Source organism: Epinephelus fuscoguttatus, linkage group LG14 (assembly GCF_011397635.1).
Source record: "Epinephelus fuscoguttatus linkage group LG14, E.fuscoguttatus.final_Chr_v1".
In the NCBI taxonomy this organism is placed as follows: Eukaryota; Metazoa; Chordata; class Actinopteri; order Perciformes; family Serranidae; genus Epinephelus; species Epinephelus fuscoguttatus.
The window spans coordinates 22822646-22832699 of record NC_064765.1 but is presented as its reverse complement, the minus strand read 5'-3'; positions in this window follow the sequence as shown (position 1 = coordinate 22832699).

Here is a 10054-nt window from a genome sequence, read left to right as displayed (position 1 = left end):
ATGGTAACCAGTTAGTTTGAAAACCACTTGGGACAAAACACTGGTTTTGGTGGCACAATTGCTGCTAAAAATGCAGCGGACTGGTTTTGTTGTTTGTTGCGCTCAAACAGTTGTCCGCAGTTTGACAGTCGTCTCACCAAGTTGTCACACCGTCCACCACCCTCTCCACCTCCTGCTTACAAAGTCAGCTCATATTCATGTGATCAGAACTACATCTCTTGAGAGACATTGATATGATGAAATGATCAAATGTAACATATCCGTGGTTTGCAGAGACGTACAATGCTGACATTTCCCTCTGGCGACTGCTCTGGTTAACTATGTGTCTTTATGTTGTTGTGCTGGGAGAAAAAAGTGTCTTTCCTGCTTTGATTTTATGTTATTTTGAAAGATTTATTCAAACAAGACACAATCTGAATGATGCTTCTTTAATGAAATCAAGTTCTAAAAGAGAAATAGGTCTCTGTTTTCTGCCTGCTGTGCAGATAGACGAGATTGTTATGATCAGAGATTTATAAAAAAAAAAAAAGTATAAAGAATGCTTGAAAGCTTTTCACTGATACAGAAATGGAAATATAAAGATCAAAATGTCAACTGAACCTCTTCTCTAATTGGGTTTGTGATGAAGCTTCGTGATTTAGGAAGAGTCAGCTGGTCACATAAATAAGTCCTTCACAGCCTGCGACGTCTCTTGATGTTGTGAAGACCAAACGGGTGGCTCTTAAAAACTGGAGTGCCAAATTAAGCACATTTTTCCTTTTTGCTGTTGACCCCTCATTTTCCCAGATTGCCGAGTAAAAGGTAAACAGATGAACAACATTAATGATGTCCATTCATCATTGTTGGGGCAGCTTTGGTTTCCTCCACAGTGGGGCCTTTTAGGGGAAGGTGGAAACCAGAAAGCCCCTTACTTTGAAGGATCTCATTAACAATACTTAGAGCCCAGGGAGGCAAAAGTTTCTGTTTATCATCTTTGACTTAAATGACGCTACTGCTGCTGAATACATGTTTTTAACACTGAAACCGCAAAAACAAATGTTTCTGAACAGAGAGAACGACCTGAACAGGAGGTTTCTGGGATATGATGTAATATGATTTTTCTCGTGTTGGACCACCTGGACAGCAGACCCAAACAGGATACGACAATATTTAACATCCAGACCTTTCTTCCTGTCATTAATTAGATGTGACAAACCATGAATCTTTTCCTCCTGCGCCAACTGCATCATTGTGAGGAAAACTATATTTGAAATAAGTGGTAAATAGGAAGTGCTCCAGCCATGAGTAAAAAGCTGCTTACCGTTGCCTAAGGTGATTAGCAATATCACAACAAGTTCTTTCATTTAAAACATGTCAAATCCTGTTTACACTTCCGTGCTACATTGACATATTTTTGTCGCAGACGCAAGGTTGTCAGGTGTCATCCTGTTTTCATGCCCATGTCTGTGCATGTCTGAGCATTGTTTCATTCTGTGTAGGAAGCCAGTCAACATGTAAACAGACAATAGGAAGTTATTTTAGTCTGAAGGTATCATGGATCAGTCATTGCAGAACTCTCCAGACAGTATTTAACTTCACGCAGCTGTGTCTTGGACATCACAATGTCAGCCGGCTGTGGTAACCACAGGCTACACGAGGATTCAATTCTTGATGTCACAAGAAAATGTGGCTCAGTTTATTCTGTTTAATTTGAGGAGCAATTATAGCGAACCATATGGCATTAAATCATTACTGAACAAAAGCATAACAGGAGAAACGCTAGCGGAAAGAAGTTGATACACTTCTGTGCTCTGACATGACTTTGACATTTTGGAAAAATTGCTTGTTCGCTCTCTTTTCCCAAAGTTTAGATGACAAGATTAATTCCACATTTAGGCGTAAGCGTATTTCCCAAAATCCCTTTTAAAGGTCCAGTGTGAAGGATTTGGGACATATAGGCAGCAATGGAATATAATAAGTATGTTTTCTTTACTATACGTATAATTACCTGAAAATAAGAATCAAAGTGTTTTCATAACCTTAGAATGAATATTTCTACTTAAGAAGCAGGTCCTTGTTCAGGTAGTCTGCCATGTTGCATCACGATGTTTTCACAGTAACCCAGAATGGACAGGCCAAACACTGACCCTAGATAGGACCATTTGCATTTGGTTCAGTTCAATCAAACTCAAGTTCATGTTCTGACCTCGATCCGAACGAACTGCAGTCACATTACGCATTGTTTGGGTTAAACATGAGCATGTTACAGTCCTGGACACATCCAATGCAACAAAGCATTGTTTTCTAGTTGGAGCCGCACTTCGTTTTCAAACTGTATGGTCTGACTAAAATGAACAATGACAGCAATATAGTACAAGATGACCAGCGCTAAAATCAACCTGCATATCTGGTCCACTTGTAAATGCTGCTGTGAGTACACAAACCAACTCTGGGCAATTATAAAACTTTGTGACAAAATTAGTCCCTGATTCAGACCAAAGCAAGAAAACTCTATAGGTCTGAAAGCACCTTTAGTTAGCAGCCTCCCCTGCGATGAGCAGCGTCGGAAAAACATAGATTTTTAAATTTGAAACTGCTTTATTCAGTGTGTTTATTGGGTATGTTTTGAAGCAGAAAAAACCTCTGCAGATAATTCAGCCCCCGGTAAAAACTTCCTGAACATCTGTATGATTCAAAGGGTCAGTGCAGATTAGGTTATCAGGGGAACAAAGGTAGTCACTCACATTAGCAGGGCTGAACAGCATCGGAGAAACACTGATTTGTCACGTGAAACTGCTTTATTCAGCGTTTTTACCAATTTTAATTACCTGCTCCATTCGTTTTGGAGAGGTGGAGACCTCTGAGGATAATACGGCTCCTGGTAAAAACAACGAACACTAAAGGAATCCTAACCAGGAGTTCACAATTGGCCCACATGAGAAGTTTCAGCTTGTTCCTCACTGCTGGATGCCACTAAATCCAACACACTGCTCCTTTAAGACAGCGATACAGGCACAATGTTTGATTGTTGTAATTGTGGGCAGCAGCATCACATAGTCAAACATTACAACACATTCTTCACTTCACTTCATGTGCAGCTATAGAAACGTTTACTTGAGCTTACAAAAACTTAAATGCCATGTTTATGGTAATTGCATAAGTGTTACACAGCTACTGTCAGTACTCAGGTTTACTTTATGAATGTGCCTGATGCGTGTGTGTTCTAAGGAAACCTTTTAAAACTCTTACACATAGCCCCTGAGGGAGGATAAACTAATTTGAGGTTTTAAAAAAACACTCTGTAACCTGAAAAAATAAACAGCAGCACTCGAGTGCGACTGCAGTCCAGTAAATCTTGCTGCCTGATTGAGTTCATGTTTACTCAAGTGTCTCCTGCTTCTAGGAATAAATCTCATCTCGCTGTGAATCGATCTTACTGCAACATTTACTGTTAAAGCCTATATTCCATTGGCCTCTGCCTCCTTTATCTCTTTTAATAACATGTCAGAGGGCTGAAAAAAGTCCTGTGAGTTTACAAGGAAGCATGTTTACAGAGTAATCTGAGGCTTGCTGCGGTACACCTGCTGGAGCTTGCAGAAGTGAACATTATATTTACATTAAACATAACGTTGGGGGTATAATTCGAAGAGAATGTTTGAACATGAGAGAGATGTTAAAACAACATCTCATTTATCTGTTTAATAGCTTAGGCTGAACCACCACCAACAGCGTCAACCCATGAACTCGTGAATGTGCTCCACATGTGGGACCTCTTAATGGAGTTTAGAGTATCACCACAGGCCTGAGTTATAACCTGCTCTCTGACTGCAGGACCACTTCTGCACAGTTTGCGCTGCTCGCTCTTCATTTATAAAGCTAATGGCTTTTACAACTGGCAATGACACTAGGCGTGATAACTCACTCTCAGTGTTGTTTTCCTCTTCTATATTACTGACCGCAGGCCCTTGTTCCCGCAGCTTGTATAGGTGATGAAATTTTATCTTAGACAAACACTCAGTTTCCTTTTAGAGTGCTGCTGCTGCTGCTGTGCTCTTGGTCCTCCACACAGTTAGTTGGGGGTGCACAGCCTCATGTGCAGGCACAGAGATGCGAAAGTCAGGTCTGTTGTGGATGTTCTGTGGATTCTACCAAACTTGAGCCAGTCAGTCCTAATGAACAGTTTAGCCACTCGTCCAGCACTTTTGTGTTCAAAATAGCTCTCGCACGTAACTGGCCAAACCACAAATTGGCATTTGCTGTTGAAGCCAACAAAATACAGTTCTTAGTCAGCTGTAGTGGTGCTGGAAGGAGTATTTTTGAACTTTGGACAGAGCTGGGAAAGCTGTTTACCCCTGTGTCCAGTCTTAATGCTAAGATAACTAGGCTAACCACCTTTTTGTTTAACTTAGCAAATGTACAAATACAAATGTATCATGAGTAAGAAGCCGGTTAGCTTAGTTAAGTATAAAGACTGGAAACCATGGATGTGTAAAGAGAACTGGATACAGTGTTGAAGGTGGGGCCCCATGCATTCCTATGAAAGTTACTCATCGATGCATGAAGCCAAAAAAGTTTGATTGTAATAGGCTAACTTCCATCATCCAAGGGGCTAACTTTTGGTCTAGTGCCCCACTAACTTGAAGGAGGATGAAATGATTTAATAGTGTGGCTCTTCTAGACTTTCAATGTTATCGAACAAAATGGATCAAAATACAAAAGTGAAACGAATGTTTTTGCAGGGGTTTTGATTATAGATGTATAATTATAACTAGATACCGGACACCAAGATGGCGCCCATTCAGTCCAGTGGAACTGCTCACCTGCCATACACAGCACAAAAAGTTTCTAGCTTAAGGATTTACGGCCCACTGAATATGCGCAGTAGAGTTGCTCCTGGTGGCCCCGACTGCAACTCCCCACTTGGCTCATAGTCCTGAGGAACATTTTACAAATATTACCTCCATAGATCAAAAATTCATAACAGACAGAATCATAATTGACCCTGTTTGCAATTCGAGGTGTCCTGTCAACAGTTTTACAGATATCTCTTTTACAATGATGGTCTATGGGGGAAACAATTTTTGGGCTTGCAGGGGATTTTTTGCTGCAAGACCACCAGTGGCCACTGGGAAAAATTGGAAACAAAGCTGAGCAGCTTTCCTGGTGGCCTGGTTTTTGCACTAAAAACAATATCCACTGATTTACGGACATCTCTTTCACAATTTAAGTTTGAAGGAAAAAGTCCTTTTGGGCCTAATGGCATCACATGACAGACCTGGGAGTTGTAATTCTGTTTGGCCATTACAGACATTGGCTTCCAATCCTGCTAAACTAGCCTGGTTCTGTCCATAGACAACTATCAGTGCCTCCGAGCTCACTAAATAAAGCTGTATATCAAGTTTGTTTAATCCAAGCAAACCAAAAAAATGTCAGACAGTTCCTCTAACAGCTCAATACATGTTTGGATCTGATTAAAAGGATTACAGGGAAAGATAATCATTAATTTATGAGGCCTGATCTTTAAAGTGTCCAAACATTAGCAATGCAAAAAGCTGGAATGACTCATCCTAATTCTAACCTAGAGAGACTAATTTTTAAAGTGACTTTGAGGTAGGGCAGGAGGATGGCTGATTGACTTTCAGAAGAGGAGCCCTTAGAGAAAAAGTACAGAAGTAGGCCATGGCCTCAGCAAGTGTTAGGTGAAGTTCATCTGTGTGCAACTGTTTACACAAACTGCAGCCAAGCAAAATTGTGCGCTGGGATTTATTTATGTGTAGAGAAATACATTTACTCAAATAGCTATAGCTTGTAGAACAAGGAACAAGAAAATGGGAGCAGAGCAGGGAGAGGGTGGGTGGAGGTCAAAGAGCAAGGGGAAGTTAATAACTTGAAATAATAAATCATAGAGCCCACTGATGGGAATTTGGCAGCAGTGCTATTTATTATCATCAGTTAATTCAGTTTGCTTAAAACAATGTCTGAACTGCTCACTGCTTTGTGGCTACTGTGCACTTGCACAGACAAGGAGGTTTTATTACTCAAGACAATGTGTATGTTTGCTGTTTTACTCCTGCGATTAACTGTCTGGTCTTGAAGTGTTGCTGCCAGGGAGATGGTGGGACAACCAATCCCAGATGGCGCTATGCCCAGAGGGGACAGATAAATGAGGACCACCAGGGTGGATAAAACAGCTAGACAGGGATGAACACACATTATAGTAAGTTAAAGCAAATGAAACAGACAGAGAGAGGTTTGACTAGTACGTCTGAAATCATATTCTCACTTCGCTCAATTAAATGAGCCTTAGTTCTCAGTATGACTTTCCATTTGTAAAGGAAACATTTTCAGTGACATTGGATGATGATTAATTTTCCATTACCCTACAAAGGAAATAAGCAAATAAATACACAACTTCCAGGATGGTGAGGCTGGGGCTGTGAGAAAGGAGAAACAGAAGTAAGTCTTTTCTTGCTCTGCAGTTTCCATTGTCAGCTACACCACACAGAGACAATCCCTCAACTCATCCACACATATCCCTCAAATATTTGGAAATGGTTGAAGATAACTGCAGGCATACAATAGTGCGCTCTTGCTGATTTAGTGATTAAATTACAATGATTTTAAAGCTGATTTCCACGTCCAAATAAAAGCTGATCACTGATGTTGCTCTATAGCTCCTTCACAGCTCTTGCATTACATCTTATTACATTTGCAGAGACTCCAACAATGCAGTGTGGTTAGCAGATGGATCAGTTGCAGAGCCAAGACCCCTTTTCTTTAGAAACCAACCGTGAGGTCCTTTCAATATACACCACTGATAAAGACCAGGACAACCATCCTGTCCATCAGACTGAGACATCCAAGAAATATCAAGCGTGATTGCAGGCGTGATTGCTTTTAGACTATACAAATCTGTTACCGATGGCGAACGCCTTTTATCTCCTCAATGATTGGCTTGGGAAATGATTGAAAGCTTGTGTTTGACAATTCCAGCTGTAAAATCAACAAAGGCGGAAGGTGGGTCTCGTCTGGGGTGTTCAGGAGCAGACCTGGCATTGAGAGTGCTGGGGGGTTAGAAGGTGTCATGATACCATAGTGGAAAGAGCTGGTGTTGAATGAACACAGACCACTGACTGACTCCCAACACCTTGAGCCGTGAACGAGTGAAAATGTGCAGCACTAATCAGGAGAAAATAAACAGAGCAGCACCCCCGGGCGTCGTTGTTACAAGAGGAATGAGCATGCGATGGTGAGGCCTGGACATTATGAGACACAGTCAATACATATTCATGTCAGTTTTCTTTCCTGAATTATCACAGTATCCAGGCTGTTCTCACGCATTGTTTGTACATATACCTACTGAAAGGAATACACCACAATTTGAATATAACACATGTAAATAAGAGCCAGTAATTTATGTACTGATGGGAGTAAAGAAAGAAGTAGTATAAAGAGCGAAAGTCCATGTAAGGACGTAGGTTGGGGTGATGGATGGGTCAAACAAACACAGGACTTTCCCCTAGGAGACAGATGTTCAAGACCATGTGAAACCAAGTGAACTTACTGAGTTATTTTAAGGTACGTCGTCACCATGTTTCCTTGTACTAAAGCTGACCTACAAAACTCTCTGTCAAGTACATAACTTTACCTTAAGTACATAACGTGACGGCACCACTCGTGGGGGTCTTATTTGTTAGATATCATACAAACCATTGTATAATATTATGTTGCAATGTCACAATTCCCCCACTAAATGAGACCAGTTGTATGTGGAAGCTCACAAAAAGGTCAATAATAACTTATTTTGTATTTTGTATTTGGCTTGTTGGGGGTGTGTCACTGCGATATAAGCAAAGGTTCACTCACTCAAATGTGTTACTCTGGAACAAAGCCAACAAGGCCTGAGGGAGCCTGCTTACAAATGGTGAGCCTCGGAGGAGCCAGCATGGTCTGTCTGGGGGACTCCATCCTAATCTCCACGATCGGGGGAATTTTCCCATCGAGATGAGAAGCAGATGTCTTTTTTTTTCTGTCTCGTTCTCGTACTGTCGCACCGACTCTGTTTCTTTCTCCCTCCCTCATTCAGTCAAACCTGGCCCTCCGTCCCCCCGGGGACATGGGGAGGAACATGAGCACCATGGGAAGGGTGGCTGTCCCCAAGCCCAATCACATGACGAAGGAGCCCTTTTTGTGGGAGGCACTGCATTAGGTACAGAGCTGCGAGCACATGGAGCTGGTCCAAGAGCTCCCAACTTTCTCATGGAAAAACACAAACAAGGCGATTTGATAAAAACATCATGTTCTGGTGATTCTCACTTAAGATGGACAAGTGCTGGTTAGCTGGCTTTTCTAGGTGGACTGGAGATACTGTGACTCTACTATTTTGTTCCCAGTCTTGATGTAGGGTTTGACCCTGACTTATGGCAGGAAGAGGAATCATGGAGCTCAGACTGTAGGGACTGGTCCATGCCTCCTCTTCTCATCACGCCTCTGGAGTTGGCACACCACCATAAATACTCAGACTCTCTCGCTCCGCCTCACGCACCTGCGGCTCCCCTGGGTCCTGGCTTTAGCCTCCCAAGAGTCCAACCCCTTGGCTCTTGTGGCTTGGTTGTGACGTGCGTACTCCAGCTTACAGCGTAAACAGACAGAGACGAACTATGGGCCAGTCACCGGGTGTTTGGTCGTGGTCTGTAAACAGATCAGCAAGAGGAGGAACAGGAGCTCCCAGTGGAGATGAGACTGACTGTCTATCCTGAGGCGGGAGAGCAGAGGAATGAGATATAGGGCTTATATGGATGCCTGTTACATGTCCAGTTGCCATGCCATCGTCCAAGATAAGGCTTAAAGATTGTGTAGGCAGCTAGGATTCCAGGATGGTCAGTAAGCTCATCCTTCAATCAAAGCAGCAAGGTTAAAGCCCCCAATTTAACATGAGTTTCACCTCTTGAAATGTTTTTGAGCATGATACTGAAACCCTGAAGCCTCCATGATGTTGCTCTGTAGCCGAAGAGAGCAATCACAAGACAACAACCCTCTGGAGACAAATAACTATCTTGTCAAGTTCAGTCCCTGACAATAAACAAAATAATTTAATGTGATCCAACTGAAGGGGAACTGTGCTGATTTTACACAGTGAAGTCTGTTCAAAGTTTTGGGGAGTACTTCTGCATATTCTAAGTGATATCATTTGAAACAGCAGCAGTTGGTGCTGAAGACCTCAAGTTCACTTGACTGTATTCATAACACACTGAAATCTCTGACCAAACTGTTGGAGGTGGAGCTGCATTGTTGGTAATGTAGGCTCAAGGTAGGAAAAAAAGTGTTGGATGAAAGAGACGATAGAGTGGTGCAGGAATCAGTTAGCATTTTAGCACTCAAGGTTCCCTTGTCTCAAAGTCAAGGGGTTTTTGGTCAGATGCCTGAAATAAGGTCTGCGGTGAACATAACCTTAAGAGACTTTCACGTTTTGATTTATGACAGAAAATACCTTAGTAAATACCCCACCTGTGAATTTTGAAGATTTTATGTGTCTCAAAAAGGTGGTTGCTAACAAGTGGCTAAATGAGACTACAGAACATCATAAAGCCAAACATGGCTTTACAGTCTTGTTGTGGTGGTGATGTTAAAGTTGTGTGATTCTGATGTAGTTCGTTTACAGCCTAACGATAGCTTTTTACTTCTGGCAATTGCATTTATTCTTAAAGAATCATGAAAGTGGTGTTTATTTGTGAAGCTTATCTTGCTGAACAAAACATTTGTTTACCACAGAACATTAACCCTAACCCTTATTTTCTGTTGTAATCCAAATACAATGGAAAAACCCATTGACTTTTTGATGAGAGTACCAGGGTGACGCTGACTTGCACATCAAACACCACGCCTTTGGCACTCTATATATCACTGGTTCTGCTGCACTTATTTTGATACTTAAAAAAATGTTTGTTGTGAGTCCAACAATGTAAGAGTGAGAGCAATGCTAAATCAGCGCAGTCTTTTAACTTGTTTTTAGGTCACACTGTGTTACAGCGTCTATCAGATAGAAAACAAGCATGACCTGAACCTGAGCATTTGG